Genomic DNA, 18,833 nt, shown 5'->3' on the forward strand with positions numbered 1-18,833 from the left:
GCGCTAAACCTGCGCAGGCCTGTGCAGGAATCGCTGAAGTCCCGCGCGGGGATCGGGCCAAAATCTGCCCTGGCGCAGGAAACTGTTCGAATTTGCGCAGCGGGCGCTAACATTTACTGTAAAATCAACTCTCTTCTGAGTTTATATTCCTGAGTTTAGATTGACAGATAAAATCGGATGCGGCGTCCGACAAAATCAATTTTTTTTTATTGCGTCGTACAACGAAATCGCACGTCCGACGTTATCTGTGCAATTCCATGTAAAATTTTGACAGGCTTTCCGATAAAATCGTATGCGATGGAGCACAGACACGGGCCTCACTCCACAGCAAGGTGGAAAATAGGGAAGGTGTCTTGGCATGTTGCCATTTTGAGATTCAGTTTGACAACAGCCGTTGATATTTGTTTACAGGCAGCAGTCGCAATATCACGTTGAAAATGCCAATTTATGAAGTGTAGATGCAAAATACAAATTTCTACTGCTATACAAATTTTTTATTAAATGATAACAATTCATTTATCATATCCGCATATCAGCAATACTCGTCGCATTTGACAACTGCCGTTGATCCTGGTTTTTGTGCCTTTTTCTAAAACCTTGATGGCCAAATGTTCTGTATGACGACACCTTCTTTATACCCACTTTGCTCCATACCTAGGACTGTGTATGAACGCCGCCAAGTATTGAGAACGATTTGACAAGTAGCCAAAAGTTCGTGTTTACAAAAGACAAAAGAAAAAGCATGTTTACCGTAGTTTACCAGCACCAACCAACATGGATTCATGCCTAAGAGATCAACTACGACAAATCTGATGCAATTCGTTAGCGGCTGTTATAAGTCCATTGATGATGGTATGCAGGTTGATGTCATTTAAACGGATATTAAGGCGGTTTTGACAGTCTGTCCCACAACATTCTTCTGGCAAAACTTTATAGACTTGGATTATCACCACCCCTGGTAAAGTGGATGAAATCGTATTTATGTGGTCGTTCATATGCAGTTAGACTGGGCTCCCACCAATCTAGATCTATCGGTGCCTCTTCCGGCGTACCCCAGGGCAGCAACCTGGGGCCTCTGTTGTTTCTGCTCTACATAATCGGTCATGATCGGAGGAAGCAAAACATCCAGCCGCACGATGGAGTTGGAGCTGATCTGATCAGAAATTCTCATCGTGGAATGGTGGCCAACAAAATCAACGGCAGCTAGAACTCAAAAGAAGTTGGAAAGTTGATTTCATGAGTAACCAAAATAATTTTACCTGCGGTGGAATAAAAACTAGATGCTAGAGCCATTATGAACCTCACTGTTCAAGATTTCATTGCGCAAAACCTGAGGCATTACTGAACTAACATAAACACAAAATATCTCAAGCTTACAGTACATTATTCTAACTGTTAACTTACGTTTAAGACACTTCTATTTACAATCAATAGAACAGAACAGTCTTTGTCTAGTTAAACGAATAGAACAGCTTTTTCTTTGGTTTGTTTATTCTTCTATAATGTTTTGTTTTCCTTCGCCAAACGTCAAACTCAAAATCGCAATGCGAATCGGAATAGCACAGACACCATTTGCGATTCGCATTACGATAAAATCGCATCCGATGGAGCACAGACACGGACCTGAGTGTGGAAAAACAGTTCAAATTGACATTCATGACAGGCGGGGGAACGCTTGCTGTCAAAAATCTGGGTGAAAGAAGCTGTTGGCGAACGTAGACATTACAGAACGTAAACATTGACTGGGGTGACGGTACGGCTCATGATAACGAGTAGTGGGTACACGCTCGAGTCGGAAGATTGAAAAGCGTAGGCGGCGCAATTTGCTATAAAAAGGGCTGGGCTGGCGCAGTAGGGCCTTTTTCGACGGAAATTTACTGTAGCGTGAAGAAGTGAGTAATAGTTGGGCGAGGGTTACTAAAACACAATGTAACACTTATTATAATATGAACACTTTTCACACACGACCTAAAAGAGACTCACAACACAATCCGAAACGCTACAGAAGCCCTATTTGACTATGGATCGTGTTGCGAAACAAAAGAAGGTGATATTGTCCCCCACACTTGTGTACCAATTCGTGTTGTTGATGTGTATTGGAATTCCACCGTGTGCATTTGTTGTGTATTGGTATTCCATCGTATACTTTCGTTAAACTTTTTTTCATGAAACTTACGTACGTTGCTGATACTCGATTTATCGACATCAAAGAGGGGCTTTCGCTACAGTTGGCGTTCTCATTGATCTATTGGTCTGGATCGAATACGCGTGTGTAACGTTGCTACAAATAGAAGGTAAATATTGTGTTAAACACTTTCATGATGTGATGGTAATGTTTTATTTTTGTTCACAGATATGGAAAAAAAACCATAAGCATGGTTGACGAAAATGGGTAACCTGGTAAGCGGACCCAAAGCATTTTAAGAAATTTTGAAGAAGAAGAAATAACACTTGGTGTGTATTTAAATGTTATAGTTCGATTGTCACCATTCTTTAACATTGTACTTATTTTAATTTAATTGATTCTTCGATGATAAAAATTATATTGTTTTTTTTCCAAATGGACAAAAAGTATTAGTTCGTGGAACTATTTGTGGTGAGTTTAATTGAGAATTGAGAATGTTCTGTTGGCAGTGTTGTGGCAATACCTCGCTGATACGGGGGTGGATCCGAAGCCTCTAGAAGGTTAACATAGGCTCTCCACCTCCTACCCCTACCTTACTCTCCTACCTTACTCAATACATCCCCGTCGTACAGAACGGTCACATGTCTCTCAATCATCCAAGCTTGGGTATACGGGGAAACCCAACTCCTTGGGCGGATGGGTTGCATGGCTAAATTGAGAGGGGGGTAGATGATTGATCTTCATGACTCTATCTGGGAGCGACTGTCAGAAGCGGCTTCCCACCAGCGTATGTCTCTTCCCGAAGGGCTGCGCTGGCTTTTTCCTTCTTGGCTCGATGCAGGACTCTAAAATGCCAACGAGCGTAGTATTGCATACATACATCGCGTCGTATTGCTGCTTCATCGGGGGTGCCGCAAGGGAGTAACATCGGGCCGTTACTGTTTGTCATTTTTCTAAATGATGTAACTCGGTTCCTGCCTCCTGATAGCCACTTACTATACGCGGACGATGCGGAGCTGTTCCTGCCAATCCGCGACCGGTCATACCAACTCCGCCTTCAAGCCACTCTAAGTGCTATCTAGTTCTGGTGCTCTATGAATGGTCTTGAATTGTGCATCGAGTAGTGTGTTCTCATTACGTTTGCGAGAAAGCGGTGCCCTATAGTCTACCATTACGCGTTAAATGGATCTACAATTGAGCGAAAAAGCTGTGTCACGGATCTAGGAGTGCTTCTTGACAAAAAGTTGCGCTTCCATCACCAGCTAGAGCACATTGTCGCTAAGGAAACAAATTGATCGGCATACAAACAAATTGCACGTGTCATCACTGACCCGGTTTGCGGCAAGACGCTGCACTGCGGTTTGGTGCGGCCAGTACTGCAATACGCTTCGGTAGTATGGTGGCCATCAGCTGCACGCCACATGGCCCGTTTGGTGTCGATCCAGCGCAAGTTCACGAGGTTTTCCTTGCGCTTCTGGAGGGGAGGTTGATTATGCCGGTCGTTGTGCGCTGTTAGGCCTCGAATTACTGAACCAGCGACACTGCAACGCCCAGAGGCTGATTGTTGCGGGACTCCTGGACAATCGGGTCGACTCACCGGCGCTTCGATCTAAGCTCAACATACATGTCTCGCCGAGATCGCTACTTGACGTGGAGGAGCGTCGTACACGCTTCGGCTCCTCTGATCCGTGTCTTCGTATGCAGTGAGTTTAACGTCATCGTCATCAACCAGAAATGTCGCGCGACAAGCTACTAAACAATATCTGTGCCGTACGTCCTTCTACGTCGTGATTGTATTGTCGTATGGCTGAACGCATACATGTATTTTGTTGAAATGTTAAATATTATGTATAGTATTAATGCTTCGAGAAGGCCATGCGGTCGGTTGAATTAAATAAACAAATAAAAAATAACAAATCAACTATCGGCGGACAACACAGCACAGGTGGTCCCCGTGATACATGGTTAATGGAAATCGAAAACGGACGAAATATACCGCATATCTCGAATTTCCGCGTAAGTCGAATCTCGTAATTTTCAGCCAATACATCACTAATTTTCGTGTAATTTTGCAAGTAGGGGGTGGTTTTAGCTACCAAATTAATTATTTTATATGTTTCTACTGAGTTTAACAGTTTAAACCTTTTTAAATGGTATTTTACATTCGTTCCATACGGAAATTATTTGGTATTTCACAATGGATGTGTCAAATCAGTACAATTTGCTCATAGAACTGTCAAATTTGGAAAACCGCGTATAAGAGGTACCGTGTACCTCGGGGACCGTCTGTACGTTTGTTTACATATAGCGGTAGGTATTGAAACGAAAAAAATATGAGATGAGCGTTGATTTTTGAGCCAAAAATCTAATTACATTTTGATTTCAGCCATGGAGAACGAATCGCCGAACGTGCCGAATCGCCGGAACTATGTAAAATTGGTAAATAAATTATCATTCTGTTTTTTATACCGGTGTTTTTGTAGTGCAAGCAATGCTTGGGTGTTTTTTTGTAGCTTTATTTTTCCTTAAATGATATATGTTCAGTGTTTGTGATTTGTGTATGCGGTTTTACTCAGGAAATTTAGAAATATGGGCAACGATTGAATTATTATTCAATTTCGATTATTTTACGGCTTGGAACAAACATCACCTCTGCTGCTTCTCCAGCTACCGGCGATTTTTTAAACGACAGCTGCTTTGCAGTTTGTTCAAAACAATGGTAAAAGTTGTAGATTGTAAAAGAGTCACATTATAAAATTTGTAGATTGCAAAAATTGTAATAAATTTAAATAGTAAAAATAGTAAATTGTAACAATTGTAAATTGTAAAAATTGTACTAATTTTATGTACCTAGCTAGTTTTTATTTTTACAGGAATATACCATTGAACTGAAATGTTTTATTTGTACATTGCAGCTCTTTGAGAACTAACCTGGCTGTACCACGGGATGTTGTGTTTCTTATTAGTCCGCATACACGAATAATGATTTGGAATCCTGGAATCTAGGTTATGCGGTTTTGGTCTTCTTCCAACAGGAAATATTTCATCTAATCCGGAAAATCAACTATTTCTTCTGGCCCTGTTTTCCTGCATCATTGTTGCTGCAACCTCTAACCCAACTGCTACAATGGAAGCTATTGCTGTTGCCGTTGCGATAAAAAAAAGTTTCTTATTTTTACAGGAACGTTTTTGTGTATTTAATTATTTTATATTACAGCTCTTTCGAGTTAGAGGACTGATAATGGAAGAAAACTGCTGCATCTTCCAGGCCATCAACATAATAACGGGGTCATGGGGATGGTGAATGATAAGTAATTGAGTCGAGATTAATAGTTTTTTATTATTGATTTGCTTCCAGAACGTTGAGCAAAGCCTTCGGCTAATTGCCGAGGTGGAAAGACGGCCTGCTTTATGGCAAAAGCCGTCGGATTTTTACAAGAACGGAATTCGGCGTAGGGATGCGTGGACCGAGATTGGTGGAATCTTGGAACTTACCGTCGAAGAGGCCAGTTACCAGTGGAGGAAGCTGCTGACCAGCTACCGGACATATAAGTCCAAGCTGCGTAAAAGTCAGCAAAGCGGAGCAGGTACTAATCAAATTTAAAATAATATTAAAGTGTTCAATGACATAATTTTATCATTCGTAGCGGCTGAGGTCGTTTTCCAGCCAAGATGGTTCACCTTCGACGCGATGAGGTTCCTCGATGATACCATGAAGGACGGCACGCAGCTCGATACGGTAAGTTGTTTTTTTATTTATCTGTAAATTTTATATTTTACTGCGTGTTAAGGGCGGTCCTGTGGCACGGCAACAACATGCCCGTCATGGGTTGAAGCCTCATATGGACCGTTCCCGAATAGCAAGGACTCCCAGCTGCGTTGTACTGAATTAAGCATTGAAAGTCTGTCGACATGTTCGCGTAGGACGTTTACGCCAATGTTTTTAAATTTGATAAGCTCTGTAGCGCGTTACTATCAAATTTTATTTCATACGGTATTTTGTTTTGCTCAACACGTGAAGCTTTTGTGGAATGAGTATAACAAAAAAGTTGTATTAGTACTTCTGTTGCTAGTTCATGTTTCATTATACTCACAAAGGAATTCATTTTTGAAAAAAAACCAACAAGCATAGAACCACTGATTGAGCGTTCAAAACAAATAATTCTTAATACAGGAGCCTGAATCATACGCGTAGGAAACTACAATACACATGTGCTGATGTGGTGTTTCTAAAACGATCGCAAATAAATCGTTTTTTTCTGAATAACTTGCCAAGCGTGATTCACGTTGAACCATTCTTTCATCTAAACAATGGTGGGTGGACAATGCAAAGGTACAAGTGTACTAGCGACGACGTGGGTTAGCATATTATTCATATAATGTGTAACTGCATATAATCTACGCACATTCTACGATTTCATAACTAATTATAAAGCTTAATAAATTGCACATATAAAGAGTTGTATTGCATTAATGATTAAGTTGGTTATTATACTTAAGATCATGTGCAATGTGTAAACGTATATTCAACAAGTCGTTTGGCGTGCGACAGGGTATGCCTTGTAGTTCGCTCATTGTAGTTGGAGCTCTCTCGCCTTCTACAAAACGCCAATGTCACGACCCTGTTAAAAGATGAAGGGCGAGTGTATGTATTGCGTGAAGCACTCTGTCGAAGAAAATTATGAAGATATATTGTTGTCATAATAACCGTTTTAGCTTCTTCTGGCTCTAGCAGAAGAGGGCTTTTAAAAATTCGGAAACGGTTGGCTAAAATCCCGAACACATTTTCAACGATCATTCGAGCACGAGAGTGACGTTTGTTGAAAACTCTTTCAACTGTCCCTTCCGCATGCATGCCTCCAAATGGTCGAATGCAGAACCTGGTAAAAGCAAACGCTTTCGACTAAAAGAAAGTAAGGTACTCGCAGTTGTTCAGGTTCCGGAACGTTCAAACGGTTGTTTTCCAGCCTCTGGTACAAGCGTGTGTTTTTAAACACACCTCCGTCAGATATTCCACCTTTTCCTCCAATATCTGCATGTAAAAAGTTGTAATCGGCATCTACTACCGCAAGTAATACAATGCTGAAATAATGTTGATAGTTGTAATACTCTGATCCACTATTACTTGGCTTTTCCACTTGTACGTGTTTTCCATCGATGGACCCAATTGCATGCGGAAAATTCCACGTTTGTTCAAGTTTTTTTTATTTCTCCTTCCATTTTTCTGCTGTGGACGGCATCTTAAAGGATAATAACACATACAAAGATAAATTTATGAAATATATAATTAATTTAACTCATATGTATTGCTCGTCGTTGGATATCAATGCAACCTTATTTATTTTATAACTTTTTGATTATGCTATCTCATTTTTTTTTTATCTCTCTTTTCAGTTCGATGACGACCTAGAACCTCACACCTCCACCCAAGTCCACCCAATCCCTTCTTGTTCCTATTTCTCAATTCCGCCGCTACCAACAATCCCAGCACCAACAACTCCAGCACCAACCACCGCACCAACCACAGCACCAACCCCAGCACCAACCCCAGCACAAACCCCAGCACCGACCCCAGCACCAATCCGAGCACCAACAACTCCAGCACCAACCCCAGCACCAACAACTCCAGCACCAACTCCAGCACCGACCCCAGCACCAATCCGGGCAAAAACAACTCTTGCACCATCCCCAGCACAAACCCCAGCACCGACCCCAGCACCAATCCGGGCACAAACAACTCCAGCACCATCCCCAGCACAAACCCCAGCACAAGCCCAGCACCAACCTCAGCGATGGAAAATTATTTCTCCATGTTTGGCCAGTGGGTGGGGGCATGGTTAAACCATTTACCTCCCGAGCAACAGAGATGCCACAAATCGTTTGCGGTAGACGATGCTGCAGTGGGATCTCCAACATAATAAAAAATAATAAAAATATTTACAAAAACATACCTTTACATAGCTCCGCAAATGTTTATTTAAACAAGCACACACATCCTTCACAATTTTGGCAATCGACGATTTAGAAACCTAAAATTATACAATACTCATTATAATCCGAACATGTCATTTTAATTTGTTCAACATTCGGCTCTTGCATGGTTTTCGATTGCTGACTTCTCTTCACTTGCTTTTGTCCAAAAAAGTTTAATCAGTCCTGAGTACGGGAGGACGGTTTGAATGAGATTCGATCCTGCCACGGTGCTGCCATGGAAAATACCGACGCCGCTACCGTCTCCAATCGGACCGCCGAAACAAGAAAAAAAAACAAAACATACCTGCGCGAAACAAGTATTGCAAACTTGCAAATGTCTCCCCCGTCGCCAAATACCGAAATGTTATTACAAGCCTTTCTTGGGCCGTGATCGCTTCTCGCATATTTGTATCCATGTGGCTTATTTCTGGACCAACCAAGGCATAAAGACGATCGAAATCTTCGTGTTTCATCCGCATAAAATGTTTTATCGTATCGTTGTTTACCATTTCGGCCTTGATGTCGTCCAACAGACGATTTCCATCCTGTCTTCTGCGGAAGAAAACTAGTCTCAACCACCACCGACGGTTTCGCCAAAGACGCCGGTTGTAATTATGATCGTTGTTTGATAAATCATCACTCATGGCTGGAAAATGAAACTGCTCACGAATTAACTCGCTCAATTGTGGCGAAAGCCAAAACAAAACAACTCAACGCATACAAATGATGTTTATAGGTCAGGGTTGGCTTCGCGGAAACGATAAATCTTTTTGGCAGGTAAATATATGCGCAATCTGAGATTGCGCATCGTCTATTGATACGGTGAGGTGCAATTTATACATTGTATCGGAGTGACGTGTCTGTCATTATGTGCCTATGCTGCGCTTTTAGTGTTTTTACGAAGGTTTTGGAAAGTATAAACTGTTCTAGCTAAAAACGGGTGCATTCGTCGATCTTTGCCTACACTACGCTTTTAGCGATAAATTTCTATCCTGCACAACAATATCGAGCAGTTCATGAGCTCAATTTCTAGCTCGCTTTCCGCCGAAACCGATCGAGAAAGCGAGCAGAAACGTCCGAAGAACCGATCGAAGCTCTTGATCGATTGAAGCGTTTACGGTCGTTCGAAAGAGCGCGCTGTATGTGTTTATCTCTTTCTGACAAAAAAGCTCCGGTACACGACCGTGATGGCGCAAAAATGATAGTGACCGAAAAAAAGTTCACACCCACGTTCTCTTTCTCCCCTCCTTCCACTCTTCCCCATCTTTTCACCTCGCTTTATCATTATTGTTTCCTGTTCTCTAGCTACATTGAGCGAAAGGTTGAGAAGTGTTTGATCGATTTGCGCAGCGGGATGTGTTATCTGTTTGTCCACTTTGCTGCAGTAACGCTTGATTTGCGCTTATGTTGCGCGTTTCGGTTGTTTTTGTGTTTCAATGGTTTTTCTATGGACGGTATGGTCTGGGTATGTTGCTATGGTGTGGATTGATTTGCTGATGTAATATGAATGAATGTGTTGCAATAGTATGATTTGGCTTTCCGAAGTGTGTTACAATGTATCTATAGCTGATAGTGTGGTTTACAATATGGCAGATATGCTACAATAGCGTATCTCGGGAACAGCCCCTTATTTCAATCGCAATCCCAATCAGAATCCCAATCCCAATCGAATCCCAAACGAATCGCAATCCGAATTCCAATCGAAACGCAATCAAATTTCCAATCAGAATCCCAATCGTATCGCAATCCCAATTCCTATCAGAATCCCTATCGAATTGCACACGAATCCTAATCTCAATCGAATCGCTATCAAATATCAATCGCGAAGGAATCTTTTAGGAATTCAAATCCTACAAACGGGATCCGATCCAATCGAATCTTTCCAGGGGTTGAATAGTCGAATCTTCCGAATCCAGAATCTCCCAACACTAGAACAGATATGCGAGAGAAAGCTTTTTTGAACACATGGTAACGCACCACTTAAGACATTTTTATAAAAAAATATAATTTCAGGTGATTTCAATATCATTTTGAACATAGAAGACGTAATTCGGGGTTGAATTTTCCGTACATTTTTGAAAATTCGGTAAATCACATCCAGGTTGAAGACATTCGGAACATTGCTAAAAAAATAAACATTGAGTATACATACATAACCTCGACCACTGCATCATGATTTGATAGGATATACATTTCAAGAAATCTACGGTCGGAAATAAACAGATATATACAACATTCAAACAGTCACTTTTCCGCGATTGCTCTCCCAGTTACTGCATCGCAAAGATACTCATATGCAGTATTTCTGGGGTTTAGCGCCAGGAAAATTCTGTTCTTATTCTGTTATTATTCTGTTATTATGATGAAGCAGCAGCGAGTGAAAAAAACATTTTCAAACTCTGCTTCAACTCCCAACTCCGCTGTCGTCATTTCAGCCTCGTAGAGATCGTTCAATTGATTTGGATAGTCAACAGATAAAAAGATGACAGGCGGGTTAACAGGCAAATACAAAGTTGCGGATTGCAAGAACCAAAAGATGTTCGGGTTTCAGCGACCACCAGCATCAGGCCACAACGGAATGTTCTAGCAGGAGCATAGAAGTGAATCCACTAAAGCTGCACAGGACTGTCGATGGTTCCGGTTTTCTAAACGTTTTTCTAAATTCGCGGTGATAAATGCCAATCGGGCATGCTGTAAACGTTTGGCGAGATGCGAGATTCCACGCAGCAAACAGCTAGTCTAGTAGTTGAGACATTGAGTCCAATTACGGAGGGCGAAGCGCGTTGCTTTCCGTTTAATCTAGCCGTGCAATGGCTCAAGGAGATGCGCTCAACCAATCATTGCTAGTGTAGCCAGCCATCCAGCAGCGGTTTGATAAATGCGCAGGGCAGTGTCTTATAACACACAGGAACAAAGAGCGCGCGTCATGTTTATGACCATACAAAGGAGTCAACTGCATCCAGCAACTAGTCAACTACATCTATCAACTTGTAGGAAGACGCCTAGATCCTTGACAGAGTATACTCTTTCGAGATTCTGACTGTCAAGCGTATAATTGAACTGCGCGGAAGTTCTTGACTTTGTGCGTTACGTTTGCACCAAGAGAAAAACTCAGCCAGGATGGCTTTTAGTCGAAGATGGCTCTCTCGAGCTGACTTATTTAAAGAAATTGCTGTGGCAGCTGGTTTCGCTTTTTTTAGCAAGGTGCGGTCCACCCACGGCGGTCCGCGATGGGTCTTTTTAAATGGAGCACAATTCCGCAACGAGGTTCTCATGAACTCAGTGAAAAAGTTCAAGACACGGTCGAATGTATAGTTAAACTATTGAAAAGATTGGTCAAAGGAGGAGATCAGTCTCTAGATTTCAGTAAGGCCAGCGAGTGCGTGATTAAGCTATATTTTCGCAGCAGTGGTATTGCTAGAAGCGTAAGCTGGCACGTATAAGCGAAGAAGTTGTTGTGAGTTACCGTAATTGTTAAGCTGGCAAAGTGCATTCTGGTGCCGTAAATAAACGAATCGCACACTAATGATTTATATTGTGCTAGCAATTGGATGCCAATTAACTGTTCCCAATATTTTCACAAAAATGTTTTTTTTTTTCAGTCGATCTACATGAGCGATGAGGTTGTGCTTTGGTTCATCGATTGCATTTTTCGGCGTGAGGCGATGTGGAATCGGCAACATGCCGAATATAAAAATTTTCATCACAGAAATGATGATTGGACCGATCGATGAGCTGGGCATCGTTCCAATCCATTTACCGGAAGTATCGCTCAAAATTGAACCTCAGCATGGTAACTGGATCTGGTATGTATTTGTAAGAGAAAGTAATAACAATATCTAACAGCAATAGACATCTAATATCTTATTTTCAGGAGCAAATGAAATTGATCGTTCACGGTGGTTCGCTTTTGCTGCGATTTTGTTTTTAGACGCGACGAAAGATTGAAGAAATATCGTCAAAACCGTAAGTTAAAAAAATGTAAAAGGAAAAAATGGGTTTTGGATATGATTTGAGTACTATTTTTTTATTTTACATATTCAAAGTAATAAATAAAAATGGTAAAAGGCATTAACTCTATAATAGCCAATAATTAGCCAATAAATGCACGCTTGTTATTGATTTGAAAAAGGACGTTTGACGTTTAACTGTTCGGCCGCACTTTCGTCGCGCTCCGTGATTTTTCAGTAATTTTCTTGTGTTTTCTGCGTCGCATCGCATTGTTGCCTATTCTACGGACTATTAAACTGCTTCACATCATCGTTCGTGTTGGCGAATTGTTTAGTTGCACCGCAACTGTGGTTTCCTGCTGTTTTTTCCTGCTCGGCTTAGCAGTGTTGTGCTGTGATTACGCGTGATTTCGTGATGGCGGCTATTTGCTTCTCGTGTGCTGAACTGCTAGAGGCCACCGGCTGCATCATCAGTTGTGCATATTGTGACGCTACGTTCCACCGCGACTGTTGCAAATTGCCCCTCGAGCTGATTGACGCAGTATTGTCCAATGTCGACCTGCACTGGAGCTGCATTGGCTGCACTAACATTCTTAAAAATCCACGCTGCCGTTCGTTAAAAGAAATAGGCGCCCAGGTCGGTTTCCAAGCCGCCCTCACCTCAGCTGTAGCAGCTATCGGCAAGCTCGTTGAGCCTATTGTCGCCGAAGATCGCAGAGGTTTTACCCTCCTTCAAACTGCATCCACGCCTCACATTCGGAATCCTGATCCTCGACCGGCTACGGGTAGAAAGCGGAGGCGCGTAATCGAGGATTCAGCATCTCCTGGTGTAAACAGAATTGTAAACAATCGCGGTAACATCCTTTGTGCCGCGTCATCGCCAAACGCATACACCAATACCACGATTGCCGTCCAGCCGGCACCTACACAACCGCATGAACTGGTGGGAACCGATCCGTTATCATCACCGCTTCAAGCTGCACCTCGTGAGCCATTCACAGATAGGATCTGGATCCGCCTATCCCGCTTATCAACAGCCGTCACTGTGGAACAAGTGGTCGCTTCTGTAAAGCGTCGCTTAGCCACCGATGACGTTATAGCGTATTGCCTGCTGAGAAGAGGGGTTAGTGTGGACAGTATGAATTGGCTTTCATTCAAAGTGAGAGTCCCGGCTATCCTTCGAGATGCGGCACTCACACCATCCACTTGGCCAGTCGGTATCGGTGTACGTGAGTTTTTTCCATCCCGTCAACACGACCACCAAACCTCATCTCCTATAGCCACCCGAAACCGCTTTACAACACGCACACCAGCTACTAGTACTGATCACCGCTACACCACACGCACACCAACAACGACTCACCGTTTAGCAGCACGCACGTCTACTCCACCTGGTCCTGAAACAACATCATCACAACAGAGTCACCCCCCGGTGAATGATACCTTGGAAACACCCATCTCAACACTTGTTTCTGGACCGCCCCAAAACCACCGCGCTTCTTCTCCGCACCTGCACCAGTCTACAATCGATCGCTTTTTTCTCAACTAGACGAAGTTCCGCTCATTGCACGCAACAAACACGCCAAGCCTCATGCTCTGACAACGCAGCTCATTTGACTTACCGTATACCCCCTTTATCCAACCGCCACAATGACAACGCTACCGCTGAGTATTTAAGCTGCTATTATCAAAACGTTAGAGGTTTGCGCACTAAAACAAAAGAATTTCACCTAGCTGTATCGGAGGCTGACTTCGACCTCATCGCCCTCACGGAAACTTGGCTTGTTGACTACATTCCATCTGCTCTTCTCTCCAACAACAACTTCTCTGTTTACCGCTATGGTCGCTCTCTCAGCGGCTCTAGCTCTCGCGGTGGTGGTGTTTTGCTAGCCGTTTCTAACGCATACGAGTCGATAGAATTACCTTCCCGTGATCGTTCTCGCGAGTATATTTGTGTGCGCGTCACCTGCAATAACGCACATCTGTACGTCATGGTAGTATACATTCCACCGCAGCTTAGCTCCGAGATATCGACTCTTCGCTCTCCACATGATTGTATCAGCGGCTTCACTCTCACACTGAAGCCTTCGGATCTGCTGTTTGTTATTGGCGATTTCAATCAGCCTAGCATAAGCTGGTCCACAGCTGATCCTTCGTCCTCGCCAGCATACTCATCAATCACGCACTATGAACCAACTGCGCGCTCACTGGCCAACAACACCTTTGTGGATGGATTTAAATTTAACAGATTAGTGCAACTTAATCACATCAATAATTCGCACGGACGCATGCTTGACCTGCTCTACGCTAACAATGCTGCAGCTAAATTGTGTTCGCCTGTCTTTCCAAGTGTTGTTCCGCTTGTACCTCTTGACTCCTATCACCCGGCGTTCGACTTCAATATACGTATTAACTCGTCGACCCGACGCAATTCGACCACTCGACAAAACTCGACGACAACCGCATTTTATCGTTATAACTTTGCTAAAGCTGACTATATGAAACTGAACGACATGATATCAATGTTTAACAATAGCTTTCATTGTTCGAATTTTGTTTCACTTGACGAAGCAGTATGTTCAATCTCGTCCTTCATGCTGCAAGCCTTTGTTGTATGCGTCCCAGTTCAGCGTCCTAAACCTAACCCCCCTGGGCGGGCCGCACACTCAAACGACTCAAACGTGTAAAAAGAGCTGCTTATCGTCACTACCAAAAGCGCCGCTGCCAAAGATCTCGCTCGATCTACTTTGACACGCATTCTTTATACTGCAGCTATAACAGGCTTCGATATCGCAGATATTTGAGTAAAATTCAACGTAACCTCTGCAGGTGGCCTGACTCGTTTTGGCGCTTCTACAAGATCAAAACAAAATCCACGCATACACCGAAATCCATTACATACAAAGGAGCAACAAGTGCCAACACTAATGAAATGTGCAATCTCGGCGCGGATCGCTTCGCAGATTGCTTTTCACCGGCCATGAATGATACCGATACCATTGATGCTGCTCTCGTCAACACTCCGGCTGGTGCAATTAACATGAGCACTCCTTTCATCGACAGTGAGATCGTTTTATCTGCCCTAGCGCAACTAAAGCCTTCCTTCGCTCCTGGACCCAACGGAATTCCTTCTACCGTGCTGAAACGCTGTCAAACGACAGTAGCACCTATCCTTGCAAAATTGTTCAATGCATCGCTAGCCAATGGCTACTTTCCCAAAACATGGAGGAAATCTTGGATGGTTCCTATTTACAAAAAGGGCGACAGGACAGATCAACTCAACTACCGGGGTATTACATCTTTGTGTGCCATTGCCAAGGTGTTCGAACAAGTGATATACAAAAATCTGCTACATGCATGCCGCAGCTACCTAAGCCCGTATCAACATGGATTCGTGCCAAAAAAGGCGACTACCACGAACCTGGTTGAATTTGTAACCTATTGCACTAGCCAAATTGATGCCGGAGCTCAAGTCGATGCAATTTATACAGATCTGAAAGCAGCATTCGACTCTCTTCCGCACGCAATTCTTCTCGCTAAACTCGATAAGCTAGGAGTTCCCAGCTCGCTCGTACAGTGGCTTAAGTCTTACCTAATTAATCGCACATACATCGTGAAAATTGATAAGCACATGTCCAAAGAAATAGTCAGCAGCTCGGGTGTGCCACAAGGAAGCAATATTGGCCCGCTTCTCTTCATATTGTTTATCAACGATGTTACCCTGGCTTTACCTCCCGACAGTATCAAGGCCGGGCTACATTGATCGTACTCGCAAGCGTAATTTTGATTTTCACTAGCGCATCTGGCGGCGGCTAGTGGAAGCTTTTTTTGGTCATCGAGGAAATAGTCATGCCGGATCTCAAAATTAAGTAGTTTTTCCATCGTTTTCCATTGCAAAAATGGATGCAATGCGTGCAAAACATGTGTATCTACGTTTTACAAAACTTTTCTCCTCCGATTTAAGTAAAAAACATGGAAAAATAACGTATTTTCTGGAGCTGCTCCAAATTGTTTGGCAAAATGCTTCGGTCAGCCGCCGCCAGATGCGCTAGTGAAAATCAAAATTACGCTTGTGAGTACGATCAATGTAGCCCGGCCTTCAGTCTGTTTGCCGACGACGCAAAAATTTTTACGAACTGACTATCTGCATGCGTAACGGACTGACTATCTGCATCGAGAAATGCTACTGTGTGTCTTTTAGTCGATGCAGGAGCCCAGTCACTGGGACCTACTTCATGGACGGCACTGCAGTTAATCGACAAAATCATGCCAAAGACCTGGGCGTTCTGCTTGACTCTAGTTTGAACTTTAAACAGCATATCGATGACGTTGTAGCCAGAGGAAATCAATTACTTGGCGTGGTTATCCGGACTACTAATGAATTCCGCAACCCCATGTGCATCAAATTTGTGTACAACTGCATCGTTCGTTCGGTTCTGGAATATTCGTGCGTAGTCTGGAGCCCAACTACCGCTTCTTCAATTGCTCGACTTGAGGAGATTCAACGTAAGCTCACGAGATATGCCCTACGCCTACTTCCCTGGCAGGATCGCAATAATCTTCCTCCGTATGCTGCGCGGTGCCGTCTTCTAGGCCTTGAACCTCTTTGGGTTAGAAGACGCAATGCATAGTAGTGATGGGCGTTTCGGAGCGCACCAACGGCTCCGGAAACAGCTCCGGACTAACGGCTCCGACTTTTTCCCGTAGCCGGTTCTGTACCCACGGCTCCGCACCAACAGCTCCGTAACCGGCTCTGGATTAACGGCTCTGCACTCACGACACCGATTCAACGGCTCCGGAGCCGGCTACGAATCAACGGCTTCGAAATAACGGCTCCGGACAAAAGGTTGAATAGAGACAGCATTGTATGATAGAGTAATAAAAAAACGAATATATCTGATCGCACGTGTAGAAGCTAACACACGATGTGATTGCAGTATTTACATGCATTCTCGCCTTTCTTAACAATATTCAAAAGTCATCGTTCTACGGTCGTCGAGGGCCAACATTGCCCGAGTCCGGAACGTACTGGTTGATGGCAGCCAGTAGTGACGGAGAGTCAATACGGCCGTCGAGAAGTCCCGTGATGAACGAGAACCTGGCTTTTCGTATTCGCTCACTTAGGGTGGGTAGCCCGAGTAGTAAACACCTAGTCTGGTAATCGAGACTTAGGTTCAATGAGCGAAGTCCAAATCGTGTAATTTTGCGCTGGATTGATTCCAATCGAGCTAACGGACGCGCTGCAGTTGGCCACCATACGATATTTGCATATTCCATCAACGACCGGATAAGTGAGCAATAGAGCGCCTTGGTGCAAGGTATATCATTAAGCTCGCGAGTCATATTGATAACTTGTTCTAGCATTCTATTGCTGCTGGCTACTACGTGATCCAGCTGATCCTTAAATGATAGTTTTGTATCGAGCAAAACACCTAGATCCTTTACACATTGTTTTGGCGCCAAAGATAGTCCATCAAGCGCATATTCATACAAAGATGGGCAGCGAGAACGACTGAAAGTGATGGCTTCACATTTATCTGTGCATAGGGATAAAGCATTACGGTTGCACCAACACTGGAACTCATGCACGGAAGTTTGCAGTCGGACGTGGTCTTCTGGTTCACGAATAACACGAAAAATTTTCGCGTCATCTGCGTAAAATAGATGATTATCAGCCGGAAGGATCAACGTCGCGTCGTTGATGAAAAGAAGGAACAGCAAAGGACCCAGGTTGCTGCCCTGCGGGACTCCAAAATATGCATGCACTGGACTTGACATGTACGGGCCTAACTTCACAGAATATTGACAATCTGTAAGGTACGATCTAAGCCACATTATCATAGGGTTTGGGAGACCAAGTAAGTCGAGTTTCGCTAGCAAGATGGAGTGCGATACACTGTCAAATGCTGCCTTGATAGCCGTATAAATAGCATCTAGTTGTAAACCGGTATCGATAAATTTATGGCATTTGCTAACAAATTCTAGTAGATTAGTCGTTGTAGATCGCCTGGGTACAAAACCATGTTGATTCACACTAATATAGTTGCAACAATGGCTCGTAGATTAGCATTTCTAACACCTTTGCACACACGCTGAGTGAGGTTATGCCACGATAGTTTACAGCATCATTCTTACAGCCCTTCTTGTAGATGGGTGTCATCCAGGAAGATTTCCAAGTGGCAGGAAAGGTTCCACATCTCAGAGAATCCTTAAAAATCTTCATCAGCGAGGGAGCAAGCGCAGAAGCACACCACTTTAGGATAACGGCCGGTATACCATCTGGGCCAGGGGTATTTTAGGATTTGACACGTTTGATGGCAGAGGTGATCGTATCAACAGTGATGACTGGTAGCATAGGGAGCAGTGCACCAACAGGTATGTTAGAGAGAGCATCGGTCACATCTACTGGACCAGTAGTTAGCGAAGCGAAGTTGTCCTTGAAGCGCAAGGCAAACAATTTACACATTTTTGGCAGGGAACAGGCACTGTCACCGTCATAACGTATAATGTTTGATAGCCCAGTAGATTTTCGTTTTTTGTCCATATAACTCCAAAAGCGCCTAGGGTTCTTGCAGAGGGAACGTGCAGTTTGTTTCAAATAACTTCGGTGACAGGATCTATTATATCGGCAATAGAGACAATGAACTCTGTTGTAGTAAAGACGTGACGTGCTATTTCGTTCTACTCGTTGATCAGAATAGGCTTTTCTTTTTGTTTTTTTTTAATGCATTCAGTGTGCGATCAGCCCATGGTGGCCCACGACGAGGAATTTTAACAGGAGTGCA

At 43.4% G+C, this 18,833-nt stretch overlaps 1 long non-coding RNA gene across 3 annotated transcripts in view; it reads right to left on the reverse strand.

The window, feature by feature from the left end:
- LOC121593935 overlaps positions 1–8,155 on the reverse strand; it is a 46,130-nt gene extending 37,975 nt beyond the window's left edge. For 2 of the 3 annotated variants that reach the window (XR_006004869.1, XR_006004870.1), the window contains exons 1-2: positions 8,077–8,155; positions 2,177–2,281 (exon numbers count right to left, since the gene is read on the reverse strand). This is a non-coding gene — a long non-coding RNA (uncharacterized LOC121593935). The remainder of the gene's footprint in view (positions 1–2,176; positions 2,282–8,076) is intronic. The other variant, XR_006004871.1, reaches the window with a different exon arrangement.
- Positions 8,156–18,833: the final 10,678 nt, after the last annotated feature.

Source organism: Anopheles merus, chromosome 2L, assembly GCF_017562075.2.
Source record: "Anopheles merus strain MAF chromosome 2L, AmerM5.1, whole genome shotgun sequence".
Taxonomy (NCBI): domain Eukaryota; kingdom Metazoa; phylum Arthropoda; class Insecta; order Diptera; family Culicidae; genus Anopheles; species Anopheles merus.